Consider the following 24360-nt stretch of genomic DNA (forward strand, 5'->3'; position numbering starts at 1 on the left):
ACTTATAATACAACCATCTATATTGTATTGACATTAAGGAAAAAAAAAGAGAAAGCTTATTTTTTCCTTTCTACTAACTTGATATTTTTCAAAATTAACATTCTCTTGCAGAAACCTAATTTCTCATTAATAATTTTTAGAAGCTAACCAAACTAAATGCAAACTCATGCTGTAGGCCTCTTAGCCCTTCAGTTTGAAAACAGACTGAAAAATAAGTCTGACCCCTCTTGATTTGACATGAACTATCTAATCTGTTGGTAGAAATGAAGAAAAAGTGTTCACAGCTGAGTATGATATTAATCAAAGAGAAAGATTGTTCTTACATTGAAAGCTATGAAGAGTAAGTTGAAATAAAGAAAATGATTTTGTTATAGTCCAACACTGGCACTTCCCTTTATCAGTGGGCACTGTGGGTGAAGAACCACCTATACCAGATGAATGCACGATGTGAGGGGCATGGCATGCCAAACGTCCTCTGCAACGTAAAAAGAAAGAAGCAGAGCAGTGGGTTTTTGCCCAAAGACTGTGAAATACATTACCCAAATATTGTCTATCATCTACAGTCCTAAACCAGTCTGAAAATTGATCCCAGGTTGTGATTTAGTGTGTGGCCCTCCATGAAGCTCACAGAGTCACCATTGAGAGCCACAAGAATATTAGCTGTTTCTCATTCTGCCAAGGTTCCTCCAGAATTAGCTACTTTGCATGCTGTCCTCTGTGTCACTGAGGTTGGATTTCCTACTTCCTACTGTAGTGCTATTTGTGCATCACTCTGATTTTCTCAATCACATGCTAAATGTTTTAACAGCATGGTGATATATACTTGGCATGAAGACGGGGTGGGGGTGGGGGGAGTAGCATAGCCTCCTTTTTCACATTTATTGTTGGAGCTTCAACCAGAACACATTTAATGAGGCTTCAGATGAAATATGTGAGTCTCATCCCTTCATGCAGTATTTGCAAGCAGAGAAATATAAAGAAAGAGATTACACAGTCCTGGTTGTTAAAGCAAGTATAATTACTTGTGTTTTTTAAAAACAAATAGAAGTGAGAATAAATTATGTTTCTTAAAGTATGATATTCTGATCATTCAAGTGCAGCAAGAGAAACTGCTCATGCACACATTATTACCATGCAGGAAACAATTTGTACGCATCTACTGTACTTACAGTACTATCTTTTGCTTTTGTTACCACAAAAATAAATAGCATGTATTACTACTAATAGAAGAAGTATGTACTGTAATATATTTTTCAATGTTATATTGTAAGGAAAAACAGGTCAGAATGCAAATTGGTGATTTTACAGCACCTTTAAATAAGAATTGTTGAAGCATGGCTAGATTTAAGGCTTGAGTGGGGTACTGCCACAAGTCATTTTTTGTAGCTGCCCATTGCTTCCAGGGTTTGCAAAATCATCATCTATGTGCAAGGTTACTGTCTGCCTTTGCAAATATTTAACTGTGTTTTAATGAAACATCCCAAACATGAGTACGATTTGTAACATATTTCCTGCCCACACTGGGACACCCTAGGAAGATGTCTGGAAACAGGGATGCGATCCTAAGAGGTTTAGAGCATCTTTAACGCATGTTGCAACTTGTCCTTAGATTCAAGTGAGTTTCCAATCCTATTGCTCATCATTACTGAACTCCCTGGGTAATGTGCATTCAGAAGCGGAGGTGCTGAGTGAGGGAGAGCAGGCTCTGACAGTACAGTCATGCCAAGAATTTGTCACTGCAGGATTCCCACAGGGAGGCCCGGTTTCACTTTGCCCCCTACCAAGAGGTCTGTCAGCCTGTGGGATAATTTCCCCCCTGGAGATGGTTTGAGTTCTGTCTCTGGAGGCTTCTAAAACTCATCTGTACTAAAACATGAGAAAATATCTTGTGGAAACTATGCTAGAAAGATAGAAATGATAGAAATGATGAGCTAAGCAGGCTATTCTCTGTCCAAAGATGCTTGCAGATTCAGATAGTTTGAATTCAGGTTTCGAGTTTCAGAAAGGACACAGATTCTTAAACCTTCGGAGCCCTGAAAGTCTAAATCATTGTGAATGCATTTCTTAGAAACTCTCATGTCCACAACAGCCTTCCCACTTGAGATCTGGTTTTGTTACAGTCAGGGAAAACAAACAAACAAAAAAGCACAAGAGGACAAATTAAAAGGTTATAAAAATAATTTTAAGTCATTTTAAGACAGCTTTAAATTACAAAATGTAAAAGGTCTGAAAGAAGATAGATCTATGAATGAACAATATTCCGGAAAAACAGAACTGAAATACATTCCAATGATATAAAGCCAGACCTTTTTAATACTAAAAAACAATCCAAACATGTCAAAAGCAAAGCTTTGCTTCCTCCCTTCCCCAATGGACAATATTTTTTTCTTGAACTTTCTAATTACCACTTAACAAACTTCAAGGTACGCTTTCCTGGATGATGTGTTCATTAAGTTATGACTCGTATCTATCCCAAAAACCAAAGCATTAAAGAAAGTAGCAGCTCAGGATTTCATACCTATATAAAACAAGTTTTGTTTGCATTGTTACTTTCTCATGTGCATATTTAAAAGCTGCTTTTCTTTTTCACTGATTTTCTGTATTAGGATTTACAAGTGTAAATCATCCTATTTATTCTGAAAGTTTTCTCTAGTAGGCTTTGGCCAGTAAGTACTTTCTTAGGAGCTTAGCTGATTTTCAAATGACTGCAGTTTAGCTTTACCATGGCTAGAGGGTCTATAGAGAATAATAATGTGCTCTTTTATGCATTAAGCAAAAGACCGCAACATATTGATGACATAAATTACAAGTATTCAACATTTATAATGAAAGAGTTCAGGATGAATGATACATGCAGTGAAGCAACAACACTAATTCTGTTCTTGATTTTCTGAAAGACTGATCTGAATACATGAGGCAACAGCTGCCTGGTCAAATACCTTCAAAAAATCAGCCTAGTACTATTAATCAGAGCTCTCAGTGAAGTGCATCGTATTATAACAACATGAAGCTGTCACCATACCCCAGCGAGTAACACTAAGCACTGTTCAGACATGACTTGCTCCAGTGGAATTCTTCAGTTTCCTGCAGTAAAGAAAATGAAACCCATGTGTGTAGTGTGAACCAGCTGGCAGCTCTTTAAATTAGATAGGCATGAGCTACTTATAAGATCGGACACTCCTCCAGATGCTGCCACAATTAAAAACAAAATAGTTTTCCTTATATTGAAACACCCACATAATTTCTAGCTGTCAAGAGATTGGCATATTTTGACAATTTAATTTAATAGATGCTTTCAGGGAAAAATATAAAAGCTGCAATTTTTCTTTTCAAGGAACTTTGTTTTTCCCCTAAAAATGTGTTGCACCAAAAAAAAAAAAAAAAGGAAAAAAAAATCAATTTGCTGTGAGAACTTTAATAGAAATTATTAAACTTCTTCAGAATGTAAGAGAATAAGCTGCTCTCTTTCCTAGATACGCAGACATGTGAAGGCATTAAAATACCCACCATATGCTTTTACTTGTGCTTTGTTTAGTATGCAGAGTTGTGACAAGGAAATCTCAGAAGGCTCCCAGATTTTATTTCCTTTTTCACTATGGCTACAATTTTTCTGACTGAAAGCAGTAATCTGAAATTGGGTGAGACACCTTGTCCAGACTAAATGCCTGTTTTTAGTCATCATTCAGCTGCTCAAAGGACAAGTGTCCTTCTCCCCTGCTTACAGAGAAGGAAGAACCCTAAGTATCTGGGATGTCAGATGGAGAAATCACCTTCCTGCAGACCTTTTTATGCCACTGTACCAGTGTGAAAGAGGTGTTTCCAGAGCAGACATGCAACACCACCTCTTAATCTCCCTCTTCTGTGGCTCTACAAACATAGGCTCACTCCTACATTACAACTCACTACATACTACTTTAGAAAGAGCTTGAAGACTCATACGTGTCTGTGTCTTAACAAGACCTTTGCAAAATGTTAGACTCAGAAATCAGCAGGAGTAACCTGCACAGATAGCAGGGGCATAGCTGCACCCTCAATCATGAGGAGGGCAAACGACTGTTCCCAGATCACCATCTCTCTTGGGAACTAGATTTGTGCCTCGATTCAGTCCAGTAGACACATTTCTTAGAAAATCACAGGCAATCTGCCACCAACAAGACTGAACATTGTTTGCACCCTGTGTTGTTAGCTACGTGCTCTCAGGACCTCTCCAGAATGGAGATGCAATGTACTGTAAAGCATGGCCAATGGGAGGCCTCCTTCTGGTACTGGATGGGAGTCACAGGGATAAAGTGAGACAAAGAAGGGATAGGCAAGGGTTATGGGCTGTCTTACTGGCTGTCAGACAGGGCATAAGTTCCCTCCTCCTGCATAGCCAAAGCATGGATTCATCACTGTACTAATTATGATTTTGTGGAAAGCCCTGTTGTACTTTGGTAATCATCGTCATAACAAATGCATGGAACCAAATTCAAATTCGCCATTCAGCTTTTCTTCTTCTTTTATGGAAGAAGCAGATGTTCCTTGCTGCTCAATGATAGAGCATTCTTAGCTAAAAGATTGCAAATATCCTCATTAATATAGTGCATTAGGAGGTGTCTCACCTGCACTAAGATGCCCTCCACCAGCACTGATAGAACTGTAAGCCAAAGGATGATGCCAGGATTCAAAACAAACAAACAAACCAAAATAAAAATAAAAAAAAAATAAGATAAATAAAATAAAATAAAATAAAATAAAATATAAAATAGTAGTTTACTTCACATTGTTATAAATAGGCATGAATTTATCTGCATTATGGTCAGTCAGTAGCCATGAATTTCAATATCCTGCATCTCCATGAATTTCTGCTTTATACTAATTAATTTATTTATAGTGTTAGAAAAAACATGAATATAGCTATTTGAGTATAGCTTCTTTCTGTGGGATTCCATGCCTTTCATGCAGACTTGATTCTGCACTCTAACCAAGTCAGTGGGTCAGCTCTGGCATAAGAGAGTAACATCAGCCCATAACTGACCAGCCTGACACAAATGCCGTGCCTTTAGCACAACGCAGGGACACATCTCCAAACGCTTCCCTGGCACCACAAAAGAGCAGCTGTTCCCATTCTTTGGCAAAAAAACATGTCCCATGAAAACTCCTGTCTGGTGTCATCTGTCTTGCAACTTTACCAATACCAGAACCTGAATGAAAAATACATTTTTTTTTAAAAACAAAGGTTAACATAACAGCTTGAGTTTCATGCAGATATGGTAACATGGTATGATAGCAAAGACAAAGTTAAATATTCATCAGACAGCTGAAGTCACTAGTGCAGATCATCAGTTGGAGACAGATTACAAGATATGTTATTATCTTCTGTAAATAAACAGGATTTAATGCTGAAACACTGACATCTGTTAAACATGAAGTAATTCTGTCCTTGTGGTTCACATTTATGTGAACATTACATAAACGGTCTTAAAAACAACAAAACAAGTCTTGGCAAAGCTATGCTAAGAAATACCCATAGGTGAAACAGACCACCAGGATCTATCTCCATTAGTCTTTTAGTTTATGTTTGATTTCAGATAAAATACCATTTTATCAAAACAAACAAGCAAACAAATCACACGAATGCTGATTTGAATTTTATAGCCTATCTAATCAGTATTCTAAGCTTTTTAAGAGACTAAAAAAAAAGAATCTCTCCTTCTTAAAGTGTGTTTTTAATTGTTGAATAATTTAGCTCCTAGATAAAACTATTAATCAAATTCTGAGTCAGCATTTCCATTTTATGAACTCCACAAAGATAACTCTGTGATAGCCTCAAAGTCAGTAAACTTCATCATCTCTTCATCAGTGAATTCTCTGCAACTCCGAAGTGCCAGTCATCCCGGAGACTCATTTAATACATCTCTTCACACATTCACTGTCTGCTTTTAATGTTCCTAACATCTGCTGTCAACAAAGAAAAATAAAGGGAAATAGGTTTTGATTTGCATCCTTTTATGATAAGGTATTCCAGGCGCATATTGTCACTAGCCCTGTTACTGATGGCATTTGGAAGTATGCCTTTATCAATCATTTCTTTTTGTTCACTTTATTTGGATATTTTCTCCTTTTTTTTTCTTTTTTTTTCTTTTTTTTTTCTTTTTAATGGTAAAGTTCTCTGTGTTTCCTGAAGTACTAACTAAGACAATTTTGGTGAAGATAAAAAACAGAGTGTTGCTTCTTGGAAAGTGATTGTAAAAAGGGATGCTTTGGGTCAGGGAAAAGAAGGAACTACATGGGGAGGCATTTATTATCTAAGCCAAGGAATCAGATGATTTTCAGTTTAGATAGTGACTGGTGGAAAAATCAAAGCAACAGTACTAACCCTGCACTTTCGTTGCAGGCCCTTCCATCTGAGCACACAGAAGGAAAGCAAGCCCTATATCAGGGAGCAGCACAGTCAGGCTGCTTGGCCGGGGCAGGCGAGCTGGAGACTAGGGTCCCCCAGGAGTAGCTGGGAGGCTGCACCAGCAGGTCAGGGTCAGGACCCCGACTGGGGCAGTGCTCAGGATCAGCCTCAGCCCAGCATTCAAGACAGCTGCAGTGAGTCAGGTCCCCGGTCCAGCCAAGAAGTCAAGTCAGCAGGTTGGGAGTGGGGTCAGCGCAGCTGGGGTGTGGTGGAGGTGGGCAGCATGGGGAGGAGGCAAGCTCTTGGTCCCACCTTCTTCATGGCGATCAGCAAAATAAGAAAGAAAAAGAAAGTGAATACAAAAAATAAACATAGAAAAAAGAGTAAGATAACAAAGGTACAATACTAACTTGCACGATAAGCATCGCTCACAGCTCTCACTTTTTTTTTTTTTTTTTTTTTTTTTCTGAGCACCAAAATAAAACCACAGTGCAATATGGTTGGGGTTTTTTTTGTCATTGTTTTTAAAGGAGCTTCTCCCAAGCAGTGAAGTGTCAGAAGAAGTAAGAAAGTACTCATCTGAAGCTTTAGTGGATGATTTTATATGATTATACATAGTATATTTTGACTTCTCGGTGAGTTTGCATGGAAGCTCAGTGAAAGTAATGGTCCTATTGAAATTCTTCCCATGAAGCTGACTGCCTGTCCCCAGAACCTGAAAGGTGGTTTTCCTGTCCCATAACATATGTCCCATTATATATCTTACCCTGCTCTGAGTCCAAGGGCTAACAAAATCCTCATGCTTCTTCAGTAAGGGAAAAAAAAATAAAATATGTATTTAGATTACTGAAATAGGTATAGCAGTACAGACATATAAACCCACGAGTCCATCATTTGAAAAACGGGTTAGAATAATTGGTTTCCAAGATTTTTGGAAGCTTTAGAATTGATTTTATATGACATTTGTCACGTAGTTTTGATTTCTTATAATGTATGCAAGTTTTTTTCTATTGTCACTTGGTTATCATGATTTGTCCATTCAGTTATGAAGTATTCGGTGTCATTTATGTCTTTTCAAGTTCATTCTCCATGTCTGTAAATTATAATCCTTTATTAGGGTTGGCAATGAGCTGGAATTTCACTAATGACTTCAAAAATGATCTGTCTATACTTCCAACCTCTTCACATTAGTGCCAAATTTGGAAAATTAATTCTTCTTTACACCAGCTGTCTGTGCCAGAAGACAGTTGAATAAACGATAGTGCAGGGAGAAGAGAGCAGAGAACAGAAAAGTGGAGAATTGGGATTGAAATTAATTTGATTGTCAGTCTGAGAAAGGAGTACTTTTATGATTCTAGCCTACTCCATGCCAAGAATTATTAAATAAAGATAATTCCAATGAAAGGTCTTAAACCCAGACAGAAACCAGAAGTACCCAACACTGATTATTGCCTAAGACTAACTCCAACAGGAAACGGAGATTTAAGACCACATTTTCTCAAAGCATATTTTTTGCTAGATTGAGCTGAAAGTGTAGGACATCATCTGGAGCCCATGAAAAATTACACCTCTAATAAAAAGATGATAGGACGATGCTTCCCAGGAGTGGGAAAGATGAGTTTAAACACTTAGTCCTAGCTCTACACTAACATGTTTTGTAACAGCAGGTCAGACAGCACTCTTTACAGTGCAGCTCTCAAACAGAAGTCAAGGCTCTTTCCTCCTGACTGACAATAAAATATGCCCTGACATATTTAGATTTACATTTTTCTTTTCCATTTCATTCTGTACTTCTCTATGCAGTCAACCAAATTCATGTAACCTTTCCTCTCAAGAATACTTTTTCAGTTTTCAACTTTAGTGATGAAAACCACAAACACAGATGATGACATGATGAGTGTCATTGTAAGGACAGTAGACTTTGCGTGCAAGCTTACTGTTGGTGCTCAAGCAATGCACAAAAACAGCTAGATAGCATAATTTCTCATTTCATATCAGGCTTGATATTAAATACTTCCTGATTTGAAGTTATGGATTCTCGTCTCTAAAACAATACAAAATCTTAGCTATATCTCATAGCTATTACACTGTTTGTCTTTCACTGGCAAAGTTCTTAGTTGTTATTCTAAGAACTTTGGATACAGTGCTGCACATTTAGTTGATTAGAAATTCTGATTTACAGGCAGAACAACAACAATAACAATAAAATAAAGGAAGATATGCCAAAGTCTAGCTTTTCAGCCTCCTTTTTTTAATTTATTTTTATTTTCCTTCTCCATCCCTCCCTCCCATATCAGATATGCTTGATGAGCAAGCTTTCAGGGTCCAGGAAAAATTTTCTTTATGAACTGTACATGGGTTTCATACCTTCTATTCTTGTGTATTTTGTTTTGTTTTGTTTGTTTGTTTGTTTTTCCTAACTGGTCACTATGGAAAGCTTCCAAACATGCTATAGTAATTCATGATGGCATATTGTATAGTCCCATTCTTTATTATCCTAAACATATGGCCAGTAAAGAATTAATCAGTCTAATAGAAATATTTACTGTTATTCCAGGTTACAGTAATCAGACAGTCCAGTCCTCATCACTTTAGAATTTCCTGATCCTTTCAGTGTGAAGTCTGAACTTTTCAGTTAATTTTACCCCAAGGAAGGTTTTGGGAATAAGCATAAAAGCATCACAGACTAATCCCTGCAGATTATCAATCTTTAGTCTTTTGCATAAGAGCATCACAGACAAATCCCTGCAGATTGTCAATCTTTAGTCTTTTCTGAATTAAGTTTATTTTTTAAAATATCTGAAATATTTTAATGTTGGTGTGGTAGACTCATACTTTTTCAGTATCTGTTTCTATCAATTTTAATGAGAGGATTACAATTTTCAGGCTTGAATATTCAAAGCTAGCCTCATAAATGGATCTAAGTTCATATTCAGATTCAAAACAAAATGAAACAATTTGGAGGAAAATTTTAGCCAAGCATCTCTTGTTGACTACACATTTGGTGACTTGATGTTTGTTTGTTTGTTTGTTTTTAAGTCCTATTGTTTTATGAACTTAATTTCTGAGTTTTTAAATAGACCTATGGATGTGCATCGCACACTTACAAGTACATGTTACTGCCTCTAGTTTATAACTAGCTGACAGAATTGTAACAAAATTTGGGACAGAAATAAGAGACAAACCCCATGACACAAAAGACAGAAACACAGAGGGAAAAAAAAAAAAAAAAAAGATAATTGAAAAACAACAAAAAAAAAGAATTTAATACTTCATTATTTTATGAATGACAATCCTGAAGATAGTCCACTGCAAAAACTTAGAGGAGGTCTTTGGGCTGTTTTTAAGATTTAGAATAAATTTTGTTTAGTAGTTATTTTACCGCACTTCAGAGGTGAAGTCCTGTAAGTGTGGATAAATGGATATATTTATGCAAATATAGTTAGATTCAAATTTCAGAAAAACAATGGAACTAATTTTTAGTATTAATGCATTTTGTATGCATAATAGACCTTTATAGACTGTAAAAGTCATCAGCCATTTAGACACGGATTTTGCTCAATGAAGTCGAAGAAATGGGTTAACGTGCAACATGACAGGATCAGTTTCGGAACATTAGTTTCTAATCCACATAGCAATTATTTAAGTATTTAGGTGGATTTAATAAGTCAAATAGCCCTGAAAATCTTCACAGAATGTGGTCCATGTTCGAACTGAGTTGAAGCCTTATGACTCTGCCATCATGGAGCGCTCCCTTCCGCTTTTCCTCAAATCCTAATAGAATTTGACCAGAGCAGGTTTTAGAAGAACCATACACACAGGTTTCCTTGTGGGCTAGCAGACTACTTCGAAGCTGTTTCAACAGAAGACCATATGACAATTTAAACTCCCTTATAAACTAGAAAATATGTATTAACCACTTTGTCTTGTTGTAATTACTCTAGTCATATTGCACTACATCTTCCTCTTGCAAGCATCTGCATCATAAACCACCCTAAAGAAACCAAGTAGAACATGATATATTATTCAAACAGTTAAAAGGAGCCTCTAGCCCAGAGACACTTCTCTTTGGTCTTTGCAATCCTCTGCACAACAAAATTGGATGCAGCAGATGAGCTAATGAGATGGAAGTAACACTGTTAATGACCACAGATGAATGAAATGAGACTCTGATTGTGATTACATGTTCCTGCAGCTGCTTTATAAGTTAGGTTGTGCTTCTCTTTCTTTTTAGTGGGAGGAAAAACAGTGTGTTGTCTACAGCTGCTATTTCACTGGGTATGGTTGTATTGGGTTTATGTGGTAAGGGTTTGGTAGCGGGGGGGCTGCAGGGGTGGCTTCTGCGAGCAGAGGCCAGCAGTTGCCCTGTGTTAGAACAGAGCCAGCTCTAAAAGAGACCTGCTGCTGGCCAGAGCTAAGTGAGTGACATGTGGTGTGCTTCTGAGAGAGCACATTGGAGAAAGGGGGTGTGGGGGAACTGCTGTGGAACAGCACCTTAGAGAGAGAGGTGAGAAACTGTAAAGAGAGAACTAGCCCTGCAGAAACCAAGGTCAGGGGAGAAGGAGGTACTGCTGGTGCCAGAGCAGAAGTTCTGCTGCAGCTTGTGGAGAGGCACCCGGTGGAGCAGGCTGTCCCCCTGCAGCCCATGGGTCCCACATGGAGCAGATCTCCATGCTGCAGCCTGTGGAGGAGCCCCAGGTGGAGCAGGTGGATGTGGCCTGGAGGAGGCTGCGGCCCGTGGGGAGCCCCTGCTGGAGCTGCAGCCTTGTGGAGGAGCCCGTGTAGAGTGGGGGCAGAGAGTGACCATGAAGGAACAGCAGAGACAGTGTTAGAGTCCGGCCCCAGTTCCCCTGCTTTGCTCAGGGGGAGGATGTAGAAGATGGTGTCTGGGTCAGAGGTATTTATAGTTTGATTTTTGTTTCTTACTGCTTGAATCTGTTAGGCAATAAATTATATTAATCTCCCTATGTTGAGTATGCGGGGCCCATGTATGTAATTGGTGAGCAATCTTCCTGTCTGTATCTCAACTCTTGAGCCCTTTTCTATCATCTTTTCTTCCCCTCTTCCTTTAAGAAGGGGTAGAGGGAGCAGTTGTGGTGGTGTTTAGCTGCTCATTGGGGTGAAGTCACCAGAATGCTAGAAATTGTGTATGTAACACTTCCCTAAATTAATTGAATTCTTCGCTGATGTTTCTGCCACCATTCCAGAATTTACTCTGTTTCTACTGATGCCTTGTCTGTCTGTCTCCTGTTGTTGATTTTTTTTTTCTTGTAACTGAAGTACTTCTCTTTCTATTGCTGTACTGTTTGTTCTTTCTGCATAACTTGCCTTGGTAATTGTAATAGCTCTCCATTCCTGTAGTGTTTCCTTCAAGTCATACTTTCAGCAGGCTTTGCTTCTGCTCTCTCTCTTGAACAAAGAGGAAAAAAACAACTCTTGGGATGTGTTTCTTTTTCTTTTGCATGTCTTAAAGGAAGGAATATAGGCTTTCCAATGGCTTTTGTTTTCCCAAGTCGTTTATAAAAACTTTTGCTAAAGGCAGATAAACTTGTAAATTTGACATTTTTAACTTTACCTCTCTCTTTTACGTCTATTTCTTTTAGATACTTGTCATAACTTCAGTGCTAATGGCTGCTGGTTGAAACAAAGTTCTTGTTCACCTTGTATTTACTAAATTTGTCCTTACTACAAATAGGTTTTGTTGTAGTACTGTGGCATGAAAGTATTTTCATCATATACTCTAGCTCTTGAAACGTCCCTTATGTTCAAACTTCTTAAAAACTTCCTCTTGACAGAAATCACTTTGGAACGCAGGAAATCTATGTAAAAAGTCTCAGAAAGGAACAGGAACACATCCTTTATGATGGTAGTCTTCTATATGTACCAAGTAAACTGGGTTACATCTTGGAAGTAAACCTTTTTCTGCAATCTTGGTTTTTAGGCTCTATAAGACATGTGAGGTTCCTCTGTCCTATGCTAGTCAGTTAACTATTGTTCCCAGTCTAGGTCTTGTCTTCTGCTGTCATATTCAGTGAACTCAATGTCGAAATGTTTATCATAATCTCTTTGAGGTTGAAGAGTTATATAATCTCTGGGGGGAGGGTGCAACAAGCAATAAATAAAACTGGTTGATGGAACTTGGAAGTCTGTAGAAGAAGAAAGATGACTTTCAACATTTTCTGAATTTGTAAATTCTTTCCTCCATTTACCTTAATAATTCTGTTTGCCCTTACTGGAACCTAACTGTCTCTGTGGACTGTAGGGGCTTTGGTCTGATCCCATTTGCTAGGTTTCCTGTCCTTAAAACTACTGAAGATCAGTCTAGCAGGGCCTGATGTACATATCCAAATGTGTTTGGGATAAAACTGTTTTCAAGCACTGAGTAAATATATCCATACAATAAGTGATGAGTGCTTTATGACTGGTGTTAAATTTGCCCCAAACTGACACTAGCCACCATTACATACTTGTTTGGTGTTTTGAAGTAACCAGTATGCACTTGCAAAATTACTCTTACCTTCAAAAGAATGAATTTTCAATTCTGAAGTTTTTCATGTTAGCAATGGGCAAACTGAGATATTGTTTATCACCAGTCATTAAAAAAAAAGTGTAGCCACTTTCAGTTATTGTTTGCTATTTGATAAAGTAGCTACTCAGCAGTTGAGGTTCTTAAAGTTTAATTACCTCCATGAAGCTTTGCTATCAATTCTATGGCTTTTATGCAAGACTGTAAATGTTAATTTCTTCTACCACAGGCAAGTAATTACTGTGCTACTGAGTTCAATCTTTTCTCTACCAAAGATTTAAACCATCCCGGAAGTTTACATGTGACTGCTTGGAAGCCAGAAGTATATATGAGGAAAAAAGAAGCAGTGTATAATGTTTTTTACTCCACCTACTAGTTTCTTTAAGTCATCTTCTTACAGTTTTTCTTTCCATTGTGTTTTGAAGATAGTGAAAAAGAAAGTAATATCCTGAAATTTATGTTTATTTCTTTTTTCTATCACTTTTAGCTAACAGAGTTAACAACTGCATGAAATTTTACTCTGGTCAATAGTAATGAGCTACATTTTTTGTGTTCACCAACAACAGTTAATGAAATGAATTAGTTAATTCATTTTTGACTTAGTGTTGATTCTGAATGTCAATTAGCTTCCTCATCTGCAACAACTTTACACTATTATGGATGTTTAAAATTAATTAATTAACCTTAAAGACAAAAGGAAAAATAATTTCCAAAATATTGTAGAAGGCATTGACCTTTCAATTTCCCTTTTCATAAAACTAACATACAGAAGGATTTCCTAGCTGGCCAACACAATGCTTCATGAAAGGTATTAGAAGTCTTGTGTCCAGCCCAACGTGAACATTATAAAAGGTATGTGGCAGGGGAGCAAGGAAGCTGTTCCTGAAAGAGTGAAATCTACATTTCTCTGGAGAAGTATACAGTTTTATGACTAGCAATGTCCAAATGGCCCATTTACGTAGATTGCTTTGTGTCTTTATGGAATAGCTAATACCTTGTTGGTGAGTAGGGCTGCTACATGCTCCCCAGCACAATTAGTATCTATATACTGTTGTATTTTTTTTGACTTGCTAATAGATATGCCTCTGTGAATTGAGAAGGAAGAATGCATTTTGACTTTTTTCTTAGCATAGTTTTCTATTGCTTTCTTGAATACCTTGCTTTCTCAAATAGAATTTGAATCTATCAGTAAATCACTTCACAGAAGTTCTCTATAACTATCTCTTTACCTTCTTTATGACTATCTTTTCAATTTAAAGTTCTTAGAGAAGAAAGTCTGAAGTTTTTATGTATCCCATGACAATGCAAAAACGTCTAAATGAATTTAAATTCTTTTGCTTCTAGGAACTAAGAAGTCTACACAGCACTGAAGAACTTCTTTTTAAAGAAAGATTGAAGAGCTCCAAGGTAAAATGCAACATGGCTTTCAATAGGAAAATATATATAACACTCTAAAGCATTTTCTCTTTTATTGAATCTTAATATGACAAAGAAAATTATATATTTTTTTTAAGGCAATGGAGAGCACCATGAGCATGTCATGGACGTAGTATGATCCAAGAGCTTACTTGCTCTCATTCTTCGCTTCTGTACAGTAAGTACTTATCTGTTGGTCCTTTCTTTAATTTGTTAAACCCTCTACGCTTTTATGGAAAGCTGTTTCTGATGAACAAAATCAAAGCTTGGCATTCACTAATTTTTTTTGAAAGATAAAAATCTGTGACTGATTGTTGGATCGATGCTTCTTTGAAACTTGAAGGATGGTAGAGGTTCTAAAAAATTCTAAATCTTAATACATTTTTATCATTATCCTCGATCAGTGATATTTTTTTCTTCAGGTTCATTTCATGTTCTATCATCAGCAATAACACAGGAATTTAATATGTTTCTGAACAGTACATCACCTCTTACTTTCAAAAACTAGAAAAAAACGAATGTCACTAGCAGTTGCCATTCTCACAGTGGCAAACACAGAGGGGCAGGGCTGATCTTTGTTTCCTAGCCGTTTGCAATATAATACATTTAGCTTTTTGTCTAAAACTGGACAGAAAGGAAAAAAAAAGCCATGAAGGGGTGCCATATATTTCTTCTTTGATGTATGAGTTTGGGACCTGAGAATGTCATTGCTCATTAGGTAATTAAGATGTGGAACATATCACTGAGAATATTTATGTTGGTAACCACTTACTAAACAAATGTGTAACTTCATCTTGTCTTATTTGCATGTCCAAGTAGAAAAATAAGGGAATGTGCATCTTGTTTTGTTGTTTCAAATTGTTAATAAATAGTACTCATTAGTTAGGATAATGCAGCTAGAAACAACAGTAGCATTTGGTTCTTATCAAAGTTATTTTATCTGTTAATAAACATCCTTACAGAAGCAATCACTCACTTCCTTAGGGGAGAATGCTGTTACGAAAATAAATTCCATTTTAAAATGTTTGCTTATGCATTTTTGTAAGATGCTTTGTGTTAATTCACTTTGGTGCTAAGAGAACATAGTGTTAATTTGCAGAATGTAAAATAAAATATTCAAAAGTTCGAATACAGTGTAAAAACAAAACCCATATCATGCATACAGTAGATTGTTTGTTGGTATTAATATAATCACTTTTTTACTCTAAGCTATACAGTCATTCATCTCCTGTACAACATAATGATAGAAGTTCAAGAACAGTATGGGATTTTTTGCAGACAGAGGAAAACATCTGTGTCGTTAGTGGATGTCTTTAAGGTGGTTGGTACTATTAAAGTCCAAATTGCTACTGTGGAGGAGCAGTCACTGAAGAGAAAATTTTAAGGTTTTAATTTATCACCCTTAATCATCTTTCTGACTAAAGGTAATCAGATTGCTGCAAGCAGTATTGTCCTAAATCTTAATTCATATTAAATGGTCTGTCATGGATGCCCAGTGTCCTCTGCACAGACTTTCAACTTCTGCTACCTTGACATTAAGAAAAGTCACTAATACAAATAACATGGCTATGGAGAAATTAATAGAAGGTCTGAAAAGGATATATTTCTCCAAAATTAAATACACAAACTCTAGATTTCACTGTTACAGTATAATGTATTGAGGGGGGACAAAGCAGGTGAAAAATGTCCTTTGCTCTTACTATTTTGTATACAGTTTTGGTGTTTCTGATTTGCTTTTATAATTAGAGTGGCACTATATTGGTGGAAATTAGATGCAGTTGAGCCTAATTAGATTAACAGGTTTAAATAGGCTGATTTAGAAAAAAGACTTCTCATTGTTTATAGTCAAAGCAATGTTACAGGTAGGGTTTGGTCTTCATTAGTTTGTGTTTAGAATTCAGGGATAGTTTTTTCATTGTCTAAGAAAGGGAATAGACTGGCAGTTTTCAGATGTGCTAAATTATATTAGAGGTAGACTAGTTTATTACTGAAGTGTTTTGAAGCATATTGTCCTAGCTTGATCAAAGAAGTAAGCAAGCTTTAGCCTGATTAACCTATAATAGTAATATTCTTTTCTTCAGAAATATTTCTCTTCTGATAGTATGATCTTGAATTCTCATTTCCCTCTTATGACAATATTTCACCAACCTTAAAACTAATTTAGGAGGAAATAAGCTAATGGTTTTTAAGAAGTCAAGTAGGAAGCTGATCTTTTCTTACATGCATCATGAGTAGCCAGTTAGACAATATTAAGTCAGATGCTCTCAAATCACCTAATGAAATTTAACCTTTAGCATTCCTTTTTACTCTGACCTCTACTCCTAGGATTTTTAGCAGTTTTATTTCTGAAGTAAAAAATACATGTGAAAACCATTTCAAACGACTGGGATGAAAAGAAATATACCTGTCTTACAAAAGATCTGAGGAATTACAAGTTAATTCACTTAGCTTCATTTTTCAGAATGAAACAGAACTAATCCATTTTTAAATGTGCTCAGGAAAACAAAGAAATAATTATCCTCAGATGTTTGATTGAAATATACTGCATCAAAATCAGCTTTTTCCTGACAAGCTTGCAATTCCTATAGGTAAATGGAATAAGCAATAAAGTAGCAGTAAGCTTGACTTCAGCAGGACTTTAGTATGGCCTCATATAATGATCTTACATGAGCAACCTAAGCAGTTATGACCTAGGTAATGTTGGTATGAGAGAGTTTTCCTGACAGTTACGTTATCCTCAACTATCAACTCAACTATGGATCACTGTTAGACCAGGAGGATGTGCATGGTGGTTTTCTACAAGGCTGCTCCTGTGTTTGAGAGTGACTTTTTTTGCCTCTTCCGTATGAAGAGCATTGTATCTCTTATAATAGGGAAAAGAGAAGGAAATGGAGTTTGTGGCTTGGGATCTGTGAGTTTTGCACATGCAGTAGCTAAACTCAGAGCAGAGGAGCCTAATATAAAATAAAACTCCAAGAACTTCCAGAATGAAGAATAGGAGTGTTAAACATGCAAATGATGCTAAACAATCGAAATTGGAAAAACCCAGCAGGACAGGATTAGGATAAAAAATAGTCTTGATAAACTGGAGACATGGTTGAAAAAATAAATATTAATCAATATGGAAAAGCACTATGCTTGAAGAGGATCAATGAATGGCAATCATAGTATGCAGCTGCATGTCGCAGTTCTGCACTTATAAAATAGCTACAAGTCATGTGAAATAAATATCTTGCTTCATCAGAAGTACTACATCCCTTTTGAGCACAAAATATAAGTTCATTTTCAGGCCACCTTCTGTTTTTGACCTAATAAATAGATTTGTTGAGTGTAGAGAAAGAGAAGACTCACTAAGATTAGGATGAGAAGGGAGATCTTTAAACTGCAGCAGTGTTGTGTTAAGCAAGATCTTTTTACTTATAAAAGCAGAGGAGCACCAGAGTTTACTGCCTATAAAAGGGTTAGGGGTATTTCCTATTTAGAGATTTTTAGCTATAGATTAAGCTGGTATCTTCCAGAAATGCTTTTGTTATCTCTCTTAGTTTTTTTTTTGCCTTGGACCATGAGGGTGACTAATGACCTCTGAACACTCTTTTCAACCCTCCAGCCTCCAATTTCCTAGTGATAAATCTGAAAGAACCTCACAAAGGGAACTCTGAAGAATCACTCACATTTAAAAAAAAGCTTTTTTATCAAATTACTGGCTTAAACTGAGAAACATATATATACACATGCACTTCTTTTATGTATATTCTTCCAGTATTAGTTTTATTTTGAGTATTATATAACACTAACAAGTTTTCCTTCATAAACATTTTCTGTTGTTTCTATGGGATCTATGATGTTATTTAGACCAAAACTATAGTTAAAGTTAGTTTTGACCACAATAAAATTCCCTCAAGAAACCAAAATTGAACAAACTACACGCAAAAGTGCTTCTACAGTCAAAACTGATTGATAACAGAAGACAATCCTGAATTTGTTAGTTACAGATTTTCATTATATTGATGCTTAATTTGTACTTTAGTCAGTACTTGGAATAGACTTTCTTTTTGCCAGTGTTCTTAATCTTTAGATGATGGCAACATGAACAAAGAGCAACTGAGACCAAAAAGACAATGTACAATCTCTTTCAATTTGAATACCTTCAAAATTTGTTCTTCTCAGTCATAAAATGTAGAACTTAAAGAACTTATACATGCCTGCAGGAGGAATTGCTGTGATTTATTAGGCAGTCTAAAGTGTCTGATTCTATATACTGTTATTTGGTACCCAACAGTTTTTGATAGTTCTATTTTCATTTCCAGTTCATCTACACAGATTCATGTAACTGCACAAAAGCAACTGTTTACAGTCTTTGCTTTCATGCTGATATACTGAGTGCTTCAGTTGGCATCTGCTGTGTTGTGCTGTCAGTCAGATGTTCAGTGGTAGGATACCTCCTACTCTGGTCACTTCTTTTACATACACAGAGATAAATGTTATGTGTACCAATTGATTTAAATACTTCCTGTTTCATTTGTATAGGTTTTTCTTGTCAGAAAATAGTTAACTATTCAATCTCTTCACATGCTAACTTCTCTTGAGTTCTGCTGTACCCAAAGTACAGCCAAGCCTTATGGGCAGGAGGTGTCAGATGTGAAGAAGCAATAGGCTGCCTTCCCAAACACAAGCAACGGAACACAAGACAATGCAAATACTAGAAACATATCTTACTTTAATAATAGTAAAATAATGTTTCACAGATACAATATGGACATACAGAGACTGGATGCTAAAGTAATCAGTTTCTCACACATGAATTTCTATGTGGCACAAGCACAGCTGATGTGTTTTTGTTCTTGTTGCTGATGATGACCATGACAACTGTCCACCCTATTAACTGTAAGCAACTTTAAGCTCTTGCACAATTCTATACATAGTTGAGTTATGTCATCCTGAATAAAAGGTTTCCATGTTTCCTTTCCATCCTGTGATGTAGTGTCCTGCAAATGTGAGATTCTTGTTTACTCTCAACACTCTTCAGTATATACTGTTCTGATAGTATAATTAAAGATTTCATTAGCATACTAAGTCACATTTGTTACTCTGTATTTTAAGACAGGTCCAACTCCAACTTGAATTGAAGCTTAATCCTAAATTGCCATCTATGTATGTACATATAGGTTCTCTGAGTTCAAGCTGTTCCTTTGACGTATACATAGAATTAAAAACATATGGAACATTCTGAGAGCAATTATGTTATGGATTCAGAACTGCAAGCATCTAATAAGATGGATATGGAATCTTTTCCAGAGCAGTTATTTTCAGAAGTGCATGAAAAAAGATATAGTTTTAAATGTCACTACAGAAGTGCAGTCATTAGGCATATCTTTGGTAACTCTGCAAAAATGTTATTTGTTGGTGGTGTTCAAATGAAAAATCATTCTTTGAATACATAGTTGAAATTCAGGAATTTCAGGTAGAGAGACGATTCTGAAATCAACAGTTCACAAGAGTTTTAAAGTCAAACTCATTTGACAGGTATCAGTTTTAACAAAATAGCCCTCATTTGTATCTGTCCAGGATGTGTAATTTAGAAGGAAGTCCCCAGTTCATGAGTCATTAGTTACACTACAACTGAGTTTGCCTACAGCAATATTTCAGTCAAAAACCTAGTGCAGCTTTCATTGTTTTCCTTTACGGAGGGAATCTCAGTATTGTTTCCTAATCCTGACATTTTTATTAATTAGCAATATTGAAAGTCTAAACAAACAAAAAAAGCTTCCATCAGAACTTTATTGTAGGCCCAGATCAATTTTAAAAGACAAACATTATCCCAGCATTACAAGCTTTTTTAAAAAAAAAAAGGAAAAAAAATCATGTCTAGATATACTTAGAGACTGTATTAAAGAGAAAAAATAAAAGTTCTTCAGTTATGCTGCAAAATTTGAGATCCCAGCTGCATCATTCAAGCTTGGCAGTAAGAATATATAACTTTTAGAAAGTAAATTCAGTTTTGTAGCTAATCGTCTGAGCATCATGTATAAGATCTGATTGCAAGGATCTAAGATATAATTTAGATTAAACAAAGTATTTCCATTTGCTGAAATAATCCATTTCCTCTAAATGGAGAGCAGAAACAACTGCTGCTACTATGTATCATTAGCAGCAATTCTAGAAACGAAATCATAAGGCACTTTTTTTTAAGAAAGAGCTGTTCATATGTGGCAGTTACATTAAAAAATAAACAGCAACAAAAACAAATGGAATCAGTAGATGCTGTACAGAATGTGATATTGAGTATTAATTGTCAAGATATTTACATTGAAACAAGAATTGGATATGACTGGGGGGGTAACTGAGGTTTATATTTCCCAAGGAGTGGTCTGGGCTAGCCTGTACCAGTAATAGCTCTACCCGAAACTCTTGTGCTCCGGGTGAGCCTCACCATATGTCTGCTGAGAGTGTGTTTTCAGCAATACTTAAGAGAAATGTACGCGCTGCTGTTGGATAATAGTGATTTTAGATTTAGAAAAAAATATGCTATCCCTGCTATTGCAAAGGTAGAGAATTTACAGTCTGTGAAAACTATAGCCTCTTAACTTCTAATTATTTTCATGTTTTGCAAGAAAATAATTCCTCTGCCTCTCCCTCATTTAAGAAGTACCAAAGAAACAATACTCTGGTACCTTTGTTGGACTCCTCCATTTCAACAGGTGAAATTATATTGAACAAAAATACAGATGCCAAAAGTGAATAAATGTGTCTATATGTAAATAAAAGTATACATGTCAATAATGGAGTTAGACATTGCTGTAATGGGAAAATTTAGAAGACTGCTAGATTAAGCCAATTTTAAACTTTAAAACAGAACTGAGCCAGGCAGGCATTCATTAACAACTCACTTTGTGCTAATGGTTAGTTCCTGTACAGTCAAATCTTAACATTTGAATCTTAAATTAGCTGTAACTACATCCTACCACAGAGATGATGCTAGGTAGTAAGGGCTGATAGCTGAAGTCCTTCATGCCTCTCAGTCTCTGAGGTCGAAATGAGTAAGCTACAGAGCTCTTCCATGAGGACAGCCAAAACTGAAGAGTGACTTTTTTCCCCCACCTTTTTGCTTGAGTGTGGTGTTATATTGCTTGCCCAACCAGAAGGAGGATGTCATCTGTTCCCAGTGGATCGTATCTTGTTTATGGTTTTGCCAGTTGTCCTTCTCGCGTGTTCAGCAAGATGCTGATGTGCTCATTTGCCATCCCCTGTGTTCAGTTTGTTCTTTATTCTTGATCTTGCAAATTGTTATTTGTGTTGCTGTTTACATGTTTTCTTATGCTATCTGAGTGCAGCTGTACAAGTTTTTGCCTTTGGAGGTCACACTGCTCACATGTTTATGCAAAACACTTATACAGTGGGCCTGCACTAACAAAATACATCTGGTTACAGTATTTTAGTATGCTTGGGTTCAAGGCAAGCTAATAATGTTTCTACTCTGATGAATGCAATTCTCAGGTATAGACATTATGGGCCTCTGTTGAATGTACAGCTGTAAAAGTAGGCTGCTACTGGACAGAGACGTATTTGCTGCTTCTAAGAAAAAGTTATTCTGTGTGGGGATCTGCATTCATATTATCTGTGAACAGTTGCAGAGCTCCTCTACCAGTTCAGTAGCCACATGTTTTACCCTTAATAAATGAACTGAATAATAGCACAACACAGAAATCAATACTGGAATACCGATTCCTAGTCCTTAATGTCACTGAGTTCATAGAATAGCAGCTCATGATGGCTGATGATCCTGAGTAAAATAATGATGATACACATGCAACTGGTGAACGAAATACTTTGTCTTCACAAGTAGTGGTAATACTATAGGTAGCACAAGGTTCACCGTCCCACATGCAGAAATTTCATCAGGAATAGGAAATCTGTTCTACTAAATGCATGTCATTCTTCATATTTAGAGGTTATATCTACCCAAAACATCTCTGTACCCAACAGATCTAACTGTCTGTTGCTTTTGGTGATATACTTGGAGAGGTCTGTTTAATAAATAGTCTTTTTAGTATTACTATATTGGGTTGATCTCAAATCTACTGGAAATATTAGGATAGTATTTTTGTCAAGGATAATTTCTTTGAATAGTGTCATATACAGCCCGTTAACTTTTCTGAAGTACTCTTCTGATGATGTGGGTGTAGGACACACACAGATCGATTTTCATAGTTGTCTCTGAAACACTTCTCCTAGCTCTTCTGGGAGTGTTTTCTTTGGCTCATTTGGCTGCATTTGTTCAAGGGAACTTCTCCCTAGTTTTACAAATGCCGTTTACCCTGCAGTCAGTGGAATTCATCTAGGTAGGAAAAGAGGTACACATTTGCCATCACTAAAAGGACACTTTTTTTTTCCTTGAAGAATTATGTTGCAAGTTTCGAATACAAAAAGGGCTTTATTGGTTCATTATGAAACCTAACATGCTCAAGAAACCAGTAACAGTGGTTTCTAAGTAGGTAATGGCCTACAATGCCAATAGCATTGCTGCTACAAGCAATATCGGAAGTACGGTAGATGTTACGTTCCCACAGTAACATTGCAGATCTCATAGAAGTACTTTAGACCTGCTAGCTCATTTCAGTTTCATTCAGAATACATAACATGAATGCCTATGAAACTCTGTGCAGGAGTGCCAACTAATGTCAAAAACTGCCTAAGCTGGCATGACTTGTTTCTCAAACCCCACTTCTAAAGTCAGTGTAGTCCTGGCTCCAGAGCTAGTTTTGAAAATACCCTTAGAGCTAGTCTCAGCAACCAGAGTTGCATTATGAAAAATGGTTTATTAATGGCCAAGGGAAAAACAAAAATGTTTATTCGCTAGGATTGTTTTCATCCCTTGTTTCTGCCACAGGGTCTTAGCACACACAGGTGCACATTTCCAGGGAACAGAAAAAAAGATGGAGAGTTAGTGCAGCAATCATAGGCTTATTAGCCATTTCTGATATTACAAGATATCACTTTAGGTACTCAGAAAAATGATCATTTAGGAAACATGGTGATTAACAGCTGAGGAGTCAGGCTGCTGCTTAATATTCATCTGTGTTAAATCAATTCCACTGTACTGCAGTCTGGATCATTAAAATAAAACCCTTTCATCAAAACAGATTTCTGGTGTGTTCAGTAAACCTGGTGCTGAGGGAAGAAGAGATTACCATGCTTCGTTTTGCATCTTCTGAATCTAGCGCCAGTCACTAACTGCTTCAGCTCTTACCGGGATTTGGAATAGGCTTAGCCTCTTGGTCAGGACAGTTCTTAATTTGAAGAGTTCAATTGAGGTTACATAAAACGTGAGGACTGAGGAGCTTTTTCCTGTGTGCTGTTATGCTGTTTTATACCTGTAAAGCTGTGTTTTTCCTAACAAGCACTTAAAAAGGGGTAAATATATACAAATACAAGTCTCTTGCCTAAGAATTTGAGAAGACTATTGCCTGGTTGAGATTTGAATTTTGTTTTTAAATGCTTTGATCCAGCTGGTAAACAAGTCTTTTCTTTAGAATCATAGAATATCCCGAGTTGGAAGGGACCCATAAGGATCACCAAGTCCAACTCCTGGCACCGCACAGGTCCGCCCAAAAGTTTAGACCATGTGACTAAGCGCACAGTCCAATCTCTTCTTAAATTCAGACAGGCTTGGTGCAGTGACTACTTCACTGGGGAGCCTGTTCCAGTGTGCGACCACCCTCTCGGTGAAGAACCTCTTCCTGATGTCCAGCCTAAACTTCCCCTGCCTCAGCTTAACACCGTTCCCGTGGGTCCTATCACTGGTGTTTACGGAGAATAGGTCACCTGCCTCTCCACTCCCCCTCGTGAGGAAGTTGTAGACTGCGATGGGGTCCCCCCTCAGCCTCCTCTTCTCCAGGCTGAACAGGCCCAGTGACCTCAGCCGCTCCTCATCTGTCTTCCCCTTTAGGCCCTTCACCGTCTTCGTCGCCCTCCTCTGGACACTCTCTAACAGTTTAATGTCCTTTTTGTAGTGTGGTGCCCAGAACTGCACACAGTA

General features: G+C 36.9%; 1 protein-coding gene across 1 annotated transcript in view; it reads left to right on the forward strand.

Moving 5' to 3' along the window:
* LOC310899750 (uncharacterized protein) overlaps window positions 1-24360 on the forward strand; it is a 566537-nt gene that overhangs the window by 394988 nt on the left and 147189 nt on the right. The window contains exons 12-13 of the mRNA XM_083836630.1: window positions 14253-14315; window positions 14423-14502. The gene's annotated coding sequence lies outside the window, so the exon portion shown is untranslated. The remainder of the gene's footprint in view (window positions 1-14252; window positions 14316-14422; window positions 14503-24360) is intronic.

This window comes from Anser anser (genome assembly GCF_964211835.1).
Source record: "Anser anser genome assembly, chromosome: 5".
NCBI lineage: Eukaryota > Metazoa > Chordata > Aves > Anseriformes > Anatidae > Anser > Anser anser.